Source organism: Hyla sarda, unplaced genomic scaffold, assembly GCF_029499605.1.
Source record: "Hyla sarda isolate aHylSar1 unplaced genomic scaffold, aHylSar1.hap1 scaffold_2192, whole genome shotgun sequence".
Classification (NCBI taxonomy): domain Eukaryota; kingdom Metazoa; phylum Chordata; class Amphibia; order Anura; family Hylidae; genus Hyla; species Hyla sarda.
This window is the reverse complement of record NW_026608864.1, coordinates 20,731-37,913: the sequence shown is the minus strand read 5'-3', so window position 1 is coordinate 37,913 and position 17,183 is coordinate 20,731. Positions and strand designations below refer to the sequence as shown.

Genomic DNA, 17,183 nt, shown 5'->3' with positions numbered 1-17,183 from the left:
TTTTGTCAATTAGGAACATTCAGCACCCACCCGCTATCAAGGCAGCTGCCTATCATGTCATGCCCTACCTGCACAGGTGTGCTGGCTACTCAAATGATCCAATTAAGGAGGCCATTTAGTCAGCAGCAGCAGAAGTCCTGTGCCTGGACGCTCCAACAGGGGCCAGACACAAGCAGAAGCAGAAGCAGCAGAAGCAGCAGCAGCACCACCTTTTGTTTTTTGGCTGCAGCAGCAGCAAGGCCCACAGGGCTGGCTAGCTGGCTAGCCAGCAAGCAGGTAGCAATGAAAGTAGGAATCTTTCTTTTTAACCCTGTAAGGGGGTGGTGCACTGTACCCGAAGATACTGCCATATCGGGTCAATGCATAGGGCGACGGAAGCAAGCTTCGAAATCGGCCCCCGTTCTCAAAAATCCATTTAATATATGGTCCCCAGATAGGGGACGTATCAGATATTAAACTGATAAGAACAGATACTACACTTGATCTTAGCCAAAAGGCCGAGAAGCGATAACCGTGAAAGGGGCGGGCCCAACAAGGTCCCCTTCATGGGCACTATCACTGCTTGCTGTCAGGGAGGCTGCCAGACAATTTTCCATGCACACTCTGGGCTGGGGGGCAGTCAACCACCAGTACACACAGCAGAACCTAAACCCATACCATTATTGCTAAGCAGCAAGACAGGGGCCCATTGCACTCCCACGGGGCCTTTTTAAATGCAATCCATAACCCGGATTTGCCAGGAACCCTTCTTACTCCTCCTACTTGCATGTGACACTGGGCTTAGGATCTGCATAGGAAACACACACACAAGCACACACCTACCTTTGTTGCCTGCAGATGCCTCCTTGGCTGTCCCCAAACGGTATCAAACCAACACCCACGGGAAGCTGTAAGCATAGAGGACATGCCTGCACCCCATTGGACTTACCTGTGTGGGTTAAATCCGGGTTATTTGACAACCTATGGCGGTGATGGTTCTGCTCAGGCAGAGCAGTGCTGATGCTCCTCATAAAGCTGTCGCTGCTGTGAAGGTTCTAGGTGACATCACAAATCCCTATGGTTACATACACAACAAAGCTGGGTTGTTGTTGTTTACACTCTGCAAGGCCTGTGGAAGTGAGTGACATCATAGCACTGTAGTTCTGAGGGTTCAAGATGGATGCAACAATCTCCTGTTGCTTCTATGAAGGCCGTAATAGACGACATCACCAAACAGCTCCATAGTCACATACACAGCAAAGGAGAGATGTTGTTTACACCTAGTGATGTCAGTGGTATTGAGTGACATCACAGCACAGTGCTAAGGCTCCTGGGCCTGGACACAGCAGCGGCTGCAATATCTCAACGGAGAATACGTTTATATCTATGTGTGTGTGTGCGCATATATATATTTCTCCGCCGAAATCACTTTTAAACCCATTTCCACCTTTTTTTCCCTTCTCTTCCTCTTACTTTTTTTTCACGTTTTTTTACGTTTTTCTCCTTTTCGCCTCTTTTCTGGGCGTATTATTCTTCTTTTTCTTCTTTTTTTTCGTCTAATGCATACCCCATCAGTGCAGCAATGCTTATTCAATACCGCCAGCAGATGGAGACACTGGGGGATAATTTTCTAAGGATTTATACTGATTTTTCCTGTCTGAATTTGTCGCACAGAAAGTTGCAGGCCAAATATGTGTGACATTTCTGCGACTTTAGCTTCTAGAGCATTTTTACAACATTATACATAGGTGCTGAATACATAAAAAGCGACTGTTCAGCGACAGACAAGTCGCATCGGCTGAAAGTAGGCCAGAATGTCAGTCCATGTTGGAGCATGTTTAGATACAGTCTAAAGCATAGATCTCAAAGTCTGTGCACAGAATTTAGCAAGGGCCTCGCACCTTCTGATGCATCAGGTAGGTGCACAATAGCATAGCCTAACCCTCTGTACTTTGGTCTATATTGATGCGGGACATAGACAGCCAGCTGATGACCAATCCATTAGTGCAATGGATGGCTGGAAGCATTTGTCTTTGCCTTTGCAATACCACAGAAGCAATGCATGGTCAATGTACAGCAATGACACACCTGTGTGAACAGCCAGGAGACCCCCCCCATGTTATGTTACATAGTTACATAGTTAGTACGGTCGAAAAAAGACATATGTCCATCAAGTTCAACCAGGGAATTAAGGGGTAGGGGTGTGGCGCGATATTGGGGAAGGGATGAGATTTTATATTTCTTCATAAGCATTAATCTTATTTTGTCAATTAGGAACATTCAGCACCCACCCGCTATCAAGGCAGCTGCCTATCATGTCATGCCCTACCTGCACAGGTGTGCTGGCTACTCAAATGATCCAATTAAGGAGGCCATTTAGTCAGCAGCAGCAGAAGTCCTGTGCCTGGACGCTCCAACAGGGGCCAGACACAAGCAGAAGCAGAAGCAGCAGAAGCAGCAGCAGCACCACCTTTTGTTTTTTGGCTGCAGCAGCAGCAAGGCCCACAGGGCTGGCTAGCTGGCTAGCCAGCAAGCAGGTAGCAATGAAAGTAGGAATCTTTCTTTTTAACCCTGTAAGGGGGTGGTGCACTGTACCCGAAGATACTGCCATATCGGGTCAATGCATAGGGCGACGGAAGCAAGCTTCGAAATCGGCCCCCGTTCTCAAAAATCCATTTAATATATGGTCCCCAGATAGGGGACGTATCAGATATTAAACTGATAAGAACAGATACTACACTTGATCTTAGCCAAAAGGCCGAGAAGCGATAACCGTGAAAGGGGCGGGCCCAACAAGGTCCCCTTCATGGGCACTATCACTGCTTGCTGTCAGGGAGGCTGCCAGACAATTTTCCATGCACACTCTGGGCTGGGGGGCAGTCAACCACCAGTACACACAGCAGAACCTAAACCCATACCATTATTGCTAAGCAGCAAGACAGGGGCCCATTGCACTCCCACGGGGCCTTTTTAAATGCAATCCATAACCCGGATTTGCCAGGAACCCTTCTTACTCCTCCTACTTGCATGTGACACTGGGCTTAGGATCTGCATAGGAAACACACACACAAGCACACACCTACCTTTGTTGCCTGCAGATGCCTCCTTGGCTGTCCCCAAACGGTATCAAACCAACACCCACGGGAAGCTGTAAGCATAGAGGACATGCCTGCACCCCATTGGACTTACCTGTGTGGGTTAAATCCGGGTTATTTGACAACCTATGGCGGTGATGGTTCTGCTCAGGCAGAGCAGTGCTGATGCTCCTCATAAAGCTGTCGCTGCTGTGAAGGTTCTAGGTGACATCACAAATCCCTATGGTTACATACACAACAAAGCTGGGTTGTTGTTGTTTACACTCTGCAAGGCCTGTGGAAGTGAGTGACATCATAGCACTGTAGTTCTGAGGGTTCAAGATGGATGCAACAATCTCCTGTTGCTTCTATGAAGGCCGTAATAGACGACATCACCAAACAGCTCCATAGTCACATACACAGCAAAGGAGAGATGTTGTTTACACCTAGTGATGTCAGTGGTATTGAGTGACATCACAGCACAGTGCTAAGGCTCCTGGGCCTGGACACAGCAGCGGCTGCAATATCTCAACGGAGAATACGTTTATATCTATGTGTGTGTGTGTGCGCATATATATATATATATATATATATATATATATATTTCTCCGCCGAAATCACTTTTAAACCCATTTCCACCTTTTTTTCCCTTCTCTTCCTCTTACTTTTTTTTCACGTTTTTTTACGTTTTTCTCCTTTTCGCCTCTTTTCTGGGCGTATTATTCTTCTTTTTCTTCTTTTTTTTCGTCTAATGCATACCCCATCAGTGCAGCAATGCTTATTCAATACCGCCAGCAGATGGAGACACTGGGGGATAATTTTCTAAGGATTTATACTGATTTTTCCTGTCTGAATTTGTCGCACAGAAAGTTGCAGGCCAAATATGTGTGACATTTCTGCGACTTTAGCTTCTAGAGCATTTTTACAACATTATACATAGGTGCTGAATACATAAAAAGCGACTGTTCAGCGACAGACAAGTCGCATCGGCTGAAAGTAGGCCAGAATGTCAGTCCATGTTGGAGCATGTTTAGATACAGTCTAAAGCATAGATCTCAAAGTCTGTGCACAGAATTTAGCAAGGGCCTCGCACCTTCTGATGCATCAGGTAGGTGCACAATAGCATAGCCTAACCCTCTGTACTTTGGTCTATATTGATGCGGGACATAGACAGCCAGCTGATGACCAATCCATTAGTGCAATGGATGGCTGGAAGCATTTGTCTTTGCCTTTGCAATACCACAGAAGCAATGCATGGTCAATGTACAGCAATGACACACCTGTGTGAACAGCCAGGAGACCCCCCCCATGTTATGTTACATAGTTACATAGTTAGTACGGTCGAAAAAAGACATATGTCCATCAAGTTCAACCAGGGAATTAAGGGGTAGGGGTGTGGCGCGATATTGGGGAAGGGATGAGATTTTATATTTCTTCATAAGCATTAATCTTATTTTGTCAATTAGGAACATTCAGCACCCACCCGCTATCAAGGCAGCTGCCTATCATGTCATGCCCTACCTGCACAGGTGTGCTGGCTACTCAAATGATCCAATTAAGGAGGCCATTTAGTCAGCAGCAGCAGAAGTCCTGTGCCTGGACGCTCCAACAGGGGCCAGACACAAGCAGAAGCAGAAGCAGCAGAAGCAGCAGCAGCACCACCTTTTGTTTTTTGGCTGCAGCAGCAGCAAGGCCCACAGGGCTGGCTAGCTGGCTAGCCAGCAAGCAGGTAGCAATGAAAGTAGGAATCTTTCTTTTTAACCCTGTAAGGGGGTGGTGCACTGTACCCGAAGATACTGCCATATCGGGTCAATGCATAGGGCGACGGAAGCAAGCTTCGAAATCGGCCCCCGTTCTCAAAAATCCATTTAATATATGGTCCCCAGATAGGGGACGTATCAGATATTAAACTGATAAGAACAGATACTACACTTGATCTTAGCCAAAAGGCCGAGAAGCGATAACCGTGAAAGGGGCGGGCCCAACAAGGTCCCCTTCATGGGCACTATCACTGCTTGCTGTCAGGGAGGCTGCCAGACAATTTTCCATGCACACTCTGGGCTGGGGGGCAGTCAACCACCAGTACACACAGCAGAACCTAAACCCATACCATTATTGCTAAGCAGCAAGACAGGGGCCCATTGCACTCCCACGGGGCCTTTTTAAATGCAATCCATAACCCGGATTTGCCAGGAACCCTTCTTACTCCTCCTACTTGCATGTGACACTGGGCTTAGGATCTGCATAGGAAACACACACACAAGCACACACCTACCTTTGTTGCCTGCAGATGCCTCCTTGGCTGTCCCCAAACGGTATCAAACCAACACCCACGGGAAGCTGTAAGCATAGAGGACATGCCTGCACCCCATTGGACTTACCTGTGTGGGTTAAATCCGGGTTATTTGACAACCTATGGCGGTGATGGTTCTGCTCAGGCAGAGCAGTGCTGATGCTCCTCATAAAGCTGTCGCTGCTGTGAAGGTTCTAGGTGACATCACAAATCCCTATGGTTACATACACAACAAAGCTGGGTTGTTGTTGTTTACACTCTGCAAGGCCTGTGGAAGTGAGTGACATCATAGCACTGTAGTTCTGAGGGTTCAAGATGGATGCAACAATCTCCTGTTGCTTCTATGAAGGCCGTAATAGACGACATCACCAAACAGCTCCATAGTCACATACACAGCAAAGGAGAGATGTTGTTTACACCTAGTGATGTCAGTGGTATTGAGTGACATCACAGCACAGTGCTAAGGCTCCTGGGCCTGGACACAGCAGCGGCTGCAATATCTCAACGGAGAATACGTTTATATCTATGTGTGTGTGTGCGCATATATATATATATATATATATATATATATATATATATATATATTTCTCCGCCGAAATCACTTTTAAACCCATTTCCACCTTTTTTTCCCTTCTCTTCCTCTTACTTTTTTTTCACGTTTTTTTACGTTTTTCTCCTTTTCGCCTCTTTTCTGGGCGTATTATTCTTCTTTTTCTTCTTTTTTTTCGTCTAATGCATACCCCATCAGTGCAGCAATGCTTATTCAATACCGCCAGCAGATGGAGACACTGGGGGATAATTTTCTAAGGATTTATACTGATTTTTCCTGTCTGAATTTGTCGCACAGAAAGTTGCAGGCCAAATATGTGTGACATTTCTGCGACTTTAGCTTCTAGAGCATTTTTACAACATTATACATAGGTGCTGAATACATAAAAAGCGACTGTTCAGCGACAGACAAGTCGCATCGGCTGAAAGTAGGCCAGAATGTCAGTCCATGTTGGAGCAGGTTTAGATACAGTCTAAAGCATAGATCTCAAAGTCTGTGCACAGAATTTAGCAAGGGCCTCGCACCTTCTGATGCATCAGGTAGGTGCACAATAGCATAGCCTAACCCTCTGTACTTTGGTCTATATTGATGCGGGACATAGACAGCCAGCTGATGACCAATCCATTAGTGCAATGGATGGCTGGAAGCATTTGTCTTTGCCTTTGCAATACCACAGAAGCAATGCATGGTCAATGTACAGCAATGACACACCTGTGTGAACAGCCAGGAGACCCCCCCCATGTTATGTTACATAGTTACATAGTTAGTACGGTCGAAAAAAGACATATGTCCATCAAGTTCAACCAGGGAATTAAGGGGTAGGGGTGTGGCGCGATATTGGGGAAGGGATGAGATTTTATATTTCTTCATAAGCATAAATCTTATTTTGTCAATTAGGAACATTCAGCACCCACCCGCTATCAAGGCAGCTGCCTATCATGTCATGCCCTACCTGCACAGGTGTGCTGGCTACTCAAATGATCCAATTAAGGAGGCCATTTAGTCAGCAGCAGCAGAAGTCCTGTGCCTGGACGCTCCAACAGGGGCCAGACACAAGCAGAAGCAGAAGCAGCAGAAGCAGCAGCAGCACCACCTTTTGTTTTTTGGCTGCAGCAGCAGCAAGGCCCACAGGGCTGGCTAGCTGGCTAGCCAGCAAGCAGGTAGCAATGAAAGTAGGAATCTTTCTTTTTAACCCTGTAAGGGGGTGGTGCACTGTACCCGAAGATACTGCAATATCGGGTCAATGCATAGGGCGACGGAAGCAAGCTTCGAAATCGGCTCCCGTTCTCAAAAATCCATTTAATATATGGTCCCCAGATAGGGGACGTATCAGATATTAAACTGATAAGAACAGATACTACACTTGATCTTAGCCAAAAGGCCGAGAAGCGATAACCGTGAAAGGGGCGGGCCCAACAAGGTCCCCTTCATGGGCACTATCACTGCTTGCTGTCAGGGAGGCTGCCAGACAATTTTCCATGCACACTCTGGGCTGGGGGGCAGTCAACCACCAGTACACACAGCAGAACCTAAACCCATACCATTATTGCTAAGCAGCAAGACAGGGGCCCATTGCACTCCCACGGGGCCTTTTTAAATGCAATCCATAACCCGGATTTGCCAGGAACCCTTCTTACTCCTCCTACTTGCATGTGACACTGGGCTTAGGATCTGCATAGGAAACACACACACAAGCACACACCTACCTTTGTTGCCTGCAGATGCCTCCTTGGCTGTCCCCAAACGGTATCAAACCAACACCCACGGGAAGCTGTAAGCATAGAGGACATGCCTGCACCCCATTGGACTTACCTGTGTGGGTTAAATCCGGGTTATTTGACAACCTATGGCGGTGATGGTTCTGCTCAGGCAGAGCAGTGCTGATGCTCCTCATAAAGCTGTCGCTGCTGTGAAGGTTCTAGGTGACATCACAAATCCCTATGGTTACATACACAACAAAGCTGGGTTGTTGTTGTTTACACTCTGCAAGGCCTGTGGAAGTGAGTGACATCATAGCACTGTAGTTCTGAGGGTTCAAGATGGATGCAACAATCTCCTGTTGCTTCTATGAAGGCCGTAATAGACGACATCACCAAACAGCTCCATAGTCACATACACAGCAAAGGAGAGATGTTGTTTACACCTAGTGATGTCAGTGGTATTGAGTGACATCACAGCACAGTGCTAAGGCTCCTGGGCCTGGACACAGCAGCGGCTGCAATATCTCAACGGAGAATACGTTTATATCTATGTGTGTGTGTGCGCATATATATATATATATATATATATATATATATATATATATATATATTTCTCCGCCGAAATCACTTTTAAACCCATTTCCACCTTTTTTTCCCTTCTCTTCCTCTTACTTTTTTTTCACGTTTTTTTACGTTTTTCTCCTTTTCGCCTCTTTTCTGGGCGTATTATTCTTCTTTTTCTTCTTTTTTTTCGTCTAATGCATACCCCATCAGTGCAGCAATGCTTATTCAATACCGCCAGCAGATGGAGACACTGGGGGATAATTTTCTAAGGATTTATACTGATTTTTCCTGTCTGAATTTGTCGCACAGAAAGTTGCAGGCCAAATATGTGTGACATTTCTGCGACTTTAGCTTCTAGAGCATTTTTACAACATTATACATAGGTGCTGAATACATAAAAAGCGACTGTTCAGCGACAGACAAGTCGCATCGGCTGAAAGTAGGCCAGAATGTCAGTCCATGTTGGAGCAGGTTTAGATACAGTCTAAAGCATAGATCTCAAAGTCTGTGCACAGAATTTAGCAAGGGCCTTGCACCTTCTGATGCATCAGGTAGGTGCACAATAGCATAGCCTAACCCTCTGTACTTTGGTCTATATTGATGCGGGACATAGACAGCCAGCTGATGACCAATCCATTAGTGCAATGGATGGCTGGAAGCATTTGTCTTTGCCTTTGCAATACCACAGAAGCAATGCATGGTCAATGTACAGCAATGACACACCTGTGTGAACAGCCAGGAGACCCCCCCCATGTTATGTTACATAGTTACATAGTTAGTACGGTCGAAAAAAGACATATGTCCATCAAGTTCAACCAGGGAATTAAGGGGTAGGGGTGTGGCGCGATATTGGGGAAGGGATGAGATTTTATATTTCTTCATAAGCATTAATCTTATTTTGTCAATTAGGAACATTCAGCACCCACCCGCTATCAAGGCAGCTGCCTATCATGTCATGCCCTACCTGCACAGGTGTGCTGGCTACTCAAATGATCCAATTAAGGAGGCCATTTAGTCAGCAGCAGCAGAAGTCCTGTGCCTGGACGCTCCAACAGGGGCCAGACACAAGCAGAAGCAGAAGCAGCAGAAGCAGCAGCAGCACCACCTTTTGTTTTTTGGCTGCAGCAGCAGCAAGGCCCACAGGGCTGGCTAGCTGGCTAGCCAGCAAGCAGGTAGCAATGAAAGTAGGAATCTTTCTTTTTAACCCTGTAAGGGGGTGGTGCACTGTACCCGAAGATACTGCCATATCGGGTCAATGCATAGGGCGACGGAAGCAAGCTTCGAAATCGGCCCCCGTTCTCAAAAATCCATTTAATATATGGTCCCCAGATAGGGGACGTATCAGATATTAAACTGATAAGAACAGATACTACACTTGATCTTAGCCAAAAGGCCGAGAAGCGATAACCGTGAAAGGGGCGGGCCCAACAAGGTCCCCTTCATGGGCACTATCACTGCTTGCTGTCAGGGAGGCTGCCAGACAATTTTCCATGCACACTCTGGGCTGGGGGGCAGTCAACCACCAGTACACACAGCAGAACCTAAACCCATACCATTATTGCTAAGCAGCAAGACAGGGGCCCATTGCAGTCCCACGGGGCCTTTTTAAATGCAATCCATAACCCGGATTTGCCAGGAACCCTTCTTACTCCTCCTACTTGCATGTGACACTGGGCTTAGGATCTGCATAGGAAACACACACACAAGCACACACCTACCTTTGTTGCCTGCAGATGCCTCCTTGGCTGTCCCCAAACGGTATCAAACCAACACCCACGGGAAGCTGTAAGCATAGAGGACATGCCTGCACCCCATTGGACTTACCTGTGTGGGTTAAATCCGGGTTATTTGACAACCTATGGCGGTGATGGTTCTGCTCAGGCAGAGCAGTGCTGATGCTCCTCATAAAGCTGTCGCTGCTGTGAAGGTTCTAGGTGACATCACAAATCCCTATGGTTACATACACAACAAAGCTGGGTTGTTGTTGTTTACACTCTGCAAGGCCTGTGGAAGTGAGTGACATCATAGCACTGTAGTTCTGAGGGTTCAAGATGGATGCAACAATCTCCTGTTGCTTCTATGAAGGCCGTAATAGACGACATCACCAAACAGCTCCATAGTCACATACACAGCAAAGGAGAGATGTTGTTTACACCTAGTGATGTCAGTGGTATTGAGTGACATCACAGCACAGTGCTAAGGCTCCTGGGCCTGGACACAGCAGCGGCTGCAATATCTCAACGGAGAATACGTTTATATCTATGTGTGTGTGTGCGCATATATATATATATATATATATATATATATATATATATATATATATTTCTCCGCCGAAATCACTTTTAAACCCATTTCCACCTTTTTTTCCCTTCTCTTCCTCTTACTTTTTTTTCACGTTTTTTTACGTTTTTCTCCTTTTCGCCTCTTTTCTGGGCGTATTATTCTTCTTTTTCTTCTTTTTTTTCGTCTAATGCATACCCCATCAGTGCAGCAATGCTTATTCAATACCGCCAGCAGATGGAGACACTGGGGGATAATTTTCTAAGGATTTATACTGATTTTTCCTGTCTGAATTTGTCGCACAGAAAGTTGCAGGCCAAATATGTGTGACATTTCTGCGACTTTAGCTTCTAGAGCATTTTTACAACATTATACATAGGTGCTGAATACATAAAAAGCGACTGTTCAGCGACAGACAAGTCGCATCGGCTGAAAGTAGGCCAGAATGTCAGTCCATGTTGGAGCAGGTTTAGATACAGTCTAAAGCATAGATCTCAAAGTCTGTGCACAGAATTTAGCAAGGGCCTCGCACCTTCTGATGCATCAGGTAGGTGCACAATAGCATAGCCTAACCCTCTGTACTTTGGTCTATATTGATGCGGGACATAGACAGCCAGCTGATGACCAATCCATTAGTGCAATGGATGGCTGGAAGCATTTGTCTTTGCCTTTGCAATACCACAGAAGCAATGCATGGTCAATGTACAGCAATGACACACCTGTGTGAACAGCCAGGAGACCCCCCCCATGTTATGTTACATAGTTACATAGTTAGTACGGTCGAAAAAAGACATATGTCCATCAAGTTCAACCAGGGAATTAAGGGGTAGGGGTGTGGCGCGATATTGGGGAAGGGATGAGATTTTATATTTCTTCATAAGCATTAATCTTATTTTGTCAATTAGGAACATTCAGCACCCACCCGCTATCAAGGCAGCTGCCTATCATGTCATGCCCTACCTGCACAGGTGTGCTGGCTACTCAAATGATCCAATTAAGGAGGCCATTTAGTCAGCAGCAGCAGAAGTCCTGTGCCTGGACGCTCCAACAGGGGCCAGACACAAGCAGAAGCAGAAGCAGCAGAAGCAGCAGCAGCACCACCTTTTGTTTTTTGGCTGCAGCAGCAGCAAGGCCCACAGGGCTGGCTAGCTGGCTAGCCAGCAAGCAGGTAGCAATGAAAGTAGGAATCTTTCTTTTTAACCCTGTAAGGGGGTGGTGCACTGTACCCGAAGATACTGCCATATCGGGTCAATGCATAGGGCGACGGAAGCAAGCTTCGAAATCGGCCCCCGTTCTCAAAAATCCATTTAATATATGGTCCCCAGATAGGGGACGTATCAGATATTAAACTGATAAGAACAGATACTACACTTGATCTTAGCCAAAAGGCCGAGAAGCGATAACCGTGAAAGGGGCGGGCCCAACAAGGTCCCCTTCATGGGCACTATCACTGCTTGCTGTCAGGGAGGCTGCCAGACAATTTTCCATGCACACTCTGGGCTGGGGGGCAGTCAACCACCAGTACACACAGCAGAACCTAAACCCATACCATTATTGCTAAGCAGCAAGACAGGGGCCCATTGCACTCCCACGGGGCCTTTTTAAATGCAATCCATAACCCGGATTTGCCAGGAACCCTTCTTACTCCTCCTACTTGCATGTGACACTGGGCTTAGGATCTGCATAGGAAACACACACACAAGCACACACCTACCTTTGTTGCCTGCAGATGCCTCCTTGGCTGTCCCCAAACGGTATCAAACCAACACCCACGGGAAGCTGTAAGCATAGAGGACATGCCTGCACCCCATTGGACTTACCTGTGTGGGTTAAATCCGGGTTATTTGACAACCTATGGCGGTGATGGTTCTGCTCAGGCAGAGCAGTGCTGATGCTCCTCATAAAGCTGTCGCTGCTGTGAAGGTTCTAGGTGACATCACAAATCCCTATGGTTACATACACAACAAAGCTGGGTTGTTGTTGTTTACACTCTGCAAGGCCTGTGGAAGTGAGTGACATCATAGCACTGTAGTTCTGAGGGTTCAAGATGGATGCAACAATCTCCTGTTGCTTCTATGAAGGCCGTAATAGACGACATCACCAAACAGCTCCATAGTCACATACACAGCAAAGGAGAGATGTTGTTTACACCTAGTGATGTCAGTGGTATTGAGTGACATCACAGCACAGTGCTAAGGCTCCTGGGCCTGGACACAGCAGCGGCTGCAATATCTCAACGGAGAATACGTTTATATCTATGTGTGTGTGTGCGCATATATATATATATATATATATATATATATATATATATATATATTTCTCCGCCGAAATCACTTTTAAACCCATTTCCACCTTTTTTTCCCTTCTCTTCCTCTTACTTTTTTTTCACGTTTTTTTACGTTTTTCTCCTTTTCGCCTCTTTTCTGGGCGTATTATTCTTCTTTTTCTTCTTTTTTTTCGTCTAATGCATACCCCATCAGTGCAGCAATGCTTATTCAATACCGCCAGCAGATGGAGACACTGGGGGATAATTTTCTAAGGATTTATACTGATTTTTCCTGTCTGAATTTGTCGCACAGAAAGTTGCAGGCCAAATATGTGTGACATTTCTGCGACTTTAGCTTCTAGAGCATTTTTACAACATTATACATAGGTGCTGAATACATAAAAAGCGACTGTTCAGCGACAGACAAGTCGCATCGGCTGAAAGTAGGCCAGAATGTCAGTCCATGTTGGAGCAGGTTTAGATACAGTCTAAAGCATAGATCTCAAAGTCTGTGCACAGAATTTAGCAAGGGCCTCGCACCTTCTGATGCATCAGGTAGGTGCACAATAGCATAGCCTAACCCTCTGTACTTTGGTCTATATTGATGCGGGACATAGACAGCCAGCTGATGACCAATCCATTAGTGCAATGGATGGCTGGAAGCATTTGTCTTTGCCTTTGCAATACCACAGAAGCAATGCATGGTCAATGTACAGCAATGACACACCTGTGTGAACAGCCAGGAGACCCCCCCCATGTTATGTTACATAGTTACATAGTTAGTACGGTCGAAAAAAGACATATGTCCATCAAGTTCAACCAGGGAATTAAGGGGTAGGGGTGTGGCGCGATATTGGGGAAGGGATGAGATTTTATATTTCTTCATAAGCATTAATCTTATTTTGTCAATTAGGAACATTCAGCACCCACCCGCTATCAAGGCAGCTGCCTATCATGTCATGCCCTACCTGCACAGGTGTGCTGGCTACTCAAATGATCCAATTAAGGAGGCCATTTAGTCAGCAGCAGCAGAAGTCCTGTGCCTGGACGCTCCAACAGGGGCCAGACACAAGCAGAAGCAGAAGCAGCAGAAGCAGCAGCAGCACCACCTTTTGTTTTTTGGCTGCAGCAGCAGCAAGGCCCACAGGGCTGGCTAGCTGGCTAGCCAGCAAGCAGGTAGCAATGAAAGTAGGAATCTTTCTTTTTAACCCTGTAAGGGGGTGGTGCACTGTACCCGAAGATACTGCCATATCGGGTCAATGCATAGGGCGACGGAAGCAAGCTTCGAAATCGGCCCCCGTTCTCAAAAATCCATTTAATATATGGTCCCCAGATAGGGGACGTATCAGATATTAAACTGATAAGAACAGATACTACACTTGATCTTAGCCAAAAGGCCGAGAAGCGATAACCGTGAAAGGGGCGGGCCCAACAAGGTCCCCTTCATGGGCACTATCACTGCTTGCTGTCAGGGAGGCTGCCAGACAATTTTCCATGCACACTCTGGGCTGGGGGGCAGTCAACCACCAGTACACACAGCAGAACCTAAACCCATACCATTATTGCTAAGCAGCAAGACAGGGGCCCATTGCACTCCCACGGGGCCTTTTTAAATGCAATCCATAACCCGGATTTGCCAGGAACCCTTCTTACTCCTCCTACTTGCATGTGACACTGGGCTTAGGATCTGCATAGGAAACACACACACAAGCACACACCTACCTTTGTTGCCTGCAGATGCCTCCTTGGCTGTCCCCAAACGGTATCAAACCAACACCCACGGGAAGCTGTAAGCATAGAGGACATGCCTGCACCCCATTGGACTTACCTGTGTGGGTTAAATCCGGGTTATTTGACAACCTATGGCGGTGATGGTTCTGCTCAGGCAGAGCAGTGCTGATGCTCCTCATAAAGCTGTCGCTGCTGTGAAGGTTCTAGGTGACATCACAAATCCCTATGGTTACATACACAACAAAGCTGGGTTGTTGTTGTTTACACTCTGCAAGGCCTGTGGAAGTGAGTGACATCATAGCACTGTAGTTCTGAGGGTTCAAGATGGATGCAACAATCTCCTGTTGCTTCTATGAAGGCCGTAATAGACGACATCACCAAACAGCTCCATAGTCACATACACAGCAAAGGAGAGATGTTGTTTACACCTAGTGATGTCAGTGGTATTGAGTGACATCACAGCACAGTGCTAAGGCTCCTGGGCCTGGACACAGCAGCGGCTGCAATATCTCAACGGAGAATACGTTTATATCTATGTGTGTGTGTGCGCATATATATATATATATATATATATATATATATATATATATATATTTCTCCGCCGAAATCACTTTTAAACCCATTTCCACCTTTTTTTCCCTTCTCTTCCTCTTACTTTTTTTTCACGTTTTTTTACGTTTTTCTCCTTTTCGCCTCTTTTCTGGGCGTATTATTCTTCTTTTTCTTCTTTTTTTTCGTCTAATGCATACCCCATCAGTGCAGCAATGCTTATTCAATACCGCCAGCAGATGGAGACACTGGGGGATAATTTTCTAAGGATTTATACTGATTTTTCCTGTCTGAATTTGTCGCACAGAAAGTTGCAGGCCAAATATGTGTGACATTTCTGCGACTTTAGCTTCTAGAGCATTTTTACAACATTATACATAGGTGCTGAATACATAAAAAGCGACTGTTCAGCGACAGACAAGTCGCATCGGCTGAAAGTAGGCCAGAATGTCAGTCCATGTTGGAGCAGGTTTAGATACAGTCTAAAGCATAGATCTCAAAGTCTGTGCACAGAATTTAGCAAGGGCCTCGCACCTTCTGATGCATCAGGTAGGTGCACAATAGCATAGCCTAACCCTCTGTACTTTGGTCTATATTGATGCGGGACATAGACAGCCAGCTGATGACCAATCCATTAGTGCAATGGATGGCTGGAAGCATTTGTCTTTGCCTTTGCAATACCACAGAAGCAATGCATGGTCAATGTACAGCAATGACACACCTGTGTGAACAGCCAGGAGACCCCCCCCATGTTATGTTACATAGTTACATAGTTAGTACGGTCGAAAAAAGACATATGTCCATCAAGTTCAACCAGGGAATTAAGGGGTAGGGGTGTGGCGCGATATTGGGGAAGGGATGAGATTTTATATTTCTTCATAAGCATTAATCTTATTTTGTCAATTAGGAACATTCAGCACCCACCCGCTATCAAGGCAGCTGCCTATCATGTCATGCCCTACCTGCACAGGTGTGCTGGCTACTCAAATGATCCAATTAAGGAGGCCATTTAGTCAGCAGCAGCAGAAGTCCTGTGCCTGGACGCTCCAACAGGGGCCAGACACAAGCAGAAGCAGAAGCAGCAGAAGCAGCAGCACCACCTTTTGTTTTTTGGCTGCAGCAGCAGCAAGGCCCACAGGGCTGGCTAGCTGGCTAGCCAGCAAGCAGGTAGCAATGAAAGTAGGAATCTTTCTTTTTAACCCTGTAAGGGGGTGGTGCACTGTACCCGAAGATACTGCCATATCGGGTCAATGCATAGGGCGACGGAAGCAAGCTTCGAAATCGGCCCCCGTTCTCAAAAATCCATTTAATATATGGTCCCCAGATAGGGGACGTATCAGATATTAAACTGATAAGAACAGATACTACACTTGATCTTAGCCAAAAGGCCGAGAAGCGATAACCGTGAAAGGGGCGGGCCCAACAAGGTCCCCTTCATGGGCACTATCACTGCTTGCTGTCAGGGAGGCTGCCAGACAATTTTCCATGCACACTCTGGGCTGGGGGGCAGTCAACCACCAGTACACACAGCAGAACCTAAACCCATACCATTATTGCTAAGCAGCAAGACAGGGGCCCATTGCACTCCCACGGGGCCTTTTTAAATGCAATCCATAACCCGGATTTGCCAGGAACCCTTCTTACTCCTCCTACTTGCATGTGACACTGGGCTTAGGATCTGCATAGGAAACACACACACAAGCACACACCTACCTTTGTTGCCTGCAGATGCCTCCTTGGCTGTCCCCAAACGGTATCAAACCAACACCCACGGGAAGCTGTAAGCATAGAGGACATGCCTGCACCCCATTGGACTTACCTGTGTGGGTTAAATCCGGGTTATTTGACAACCTATGGCGGTGATGGTTCTGCTCAGGCAGAGCAGTGCTGATGCTCCTCATAAAGCTGTCGCTGCTGTGAAGGTTCTAGGTGACATCACAAATCCCTTTGGTTACATACACAACAAAGCTGGGTTGTTGTTGTTTACACTCTGCAAGGCCTGTGGAAGTGAGTGACATCATAGCACTGTAGTTCTGAGGGTTCAAGATGGATGCAAGAATCTCCTGTTGCTTCTATGAAGGCCGTAATAGACGACATCACCAAACAGCTCCATAGTCACATACACAGCAAAGGAGAGATGTTGTTTACACCTAGTGATGTCAGTGGTATTGAGTGACATCACAGCACAGTGCTAAGG

The 17,183-nt window shown here is 46.4% G+C and overlaps 8 non-coding genes across 8 annotated transcripts; all 8 read right to left on the bottom strand.

Annotated features, from left to right (window-relative positions):
- Window positions 1-318: 318 nt before the first annotated feature.
- On the bottom strand, window positions 319-509 carry LOC130320290 (U2 spliceosomal RNA). Its single transcript, XR_008866219.1, has one exon. It is a non-coding gene; the product is annotated as a U2 spliceosomal RNA (small nuclear RNA).
- Window positions 510-2,558: 2,049 nt separating this feature from the next.
- On the bottom strand, window positions 2,559-2,749 carry LOC130320289 (U2 spliceosomal RNA). Its single transcript, XR_008866218.1, has one exon. It is a non-coding gene; the product is annotated as a U2 spliceosomal RNA (small nuclear RNA).
- Window positions 2,750-4,824: 2,075 nt separating this feature from the next.
- On the bottom strand, window positions 4,825-5,015 carry LOC130320288 (U2 spliceosomal RNA). Its single transcript, XR_008866217.1, has one exon. It is a non-coding gene; the product is annotated as a U2 spliceosomal RNA (small nuclear RNA).
- A 2,083-nt stretch (window positions 5,016-7,098) lies between these two features.
- Window positions 7,099-7,289, bottom strand: LOC130320297 (U2 spliceosomal RNA). Its single transcript, XR_008866225.1, has one exon. It is a non-coding gene; the product is annotated as a U2 spliceosomal RNA (small nuclear RNA).
- A 2,085-nt stretch (window positions 7,290-9,374) lies between these two features.
- On the bottom strand, window positions 9,375-9,565 carry LOC130320287 (U2 spliceosomal RNA). Its single transcript, XR_008866216.1, has one exon. It is a non-coding gene; the product is annotated as a U2 spliceosomal RNA (small nuclear RNA).
- A 2,085-nt stretch (window positions 9,566-11,650) lies between these two features.
- Window positions 11,651-11,841, bottom strand: LOC130320286 (U2 spliceosomal RNA). The gene has a single exon (XR_008866215.1). It is a non-coding gene; the product is annotated as a U2 spliceosomal RNA (small nuclear RNA).
- Window positions 11,842-13,924: 2,083 nt separating this feature from the next.
- LOC130320285 (U2 spliceosomal RNA) lies at window positions 13,925-14,115 on the bottom strand. The gene has a single exon (XR_008866214.1). It is a non-coding gene; the product is annotated as a U2 spliceosomal RNA (small nuclear RNA).
- A 2,080-nt stretch (window positions 14,116-16,195) lies between these two features.
- On the bottom strand, window positions 16,196-16,386 carry LOC130320284 (U2 spliceosomal RNA). Its single transcript, XR_008866213.1, has one exon. It is a non-coding gene; the product is annotated as a U2 spliceosomal RNA (small nuclear RNA).
- Between the last annotated feature and the right edge of the window lie 797 nt (window positions 16,387-17,183).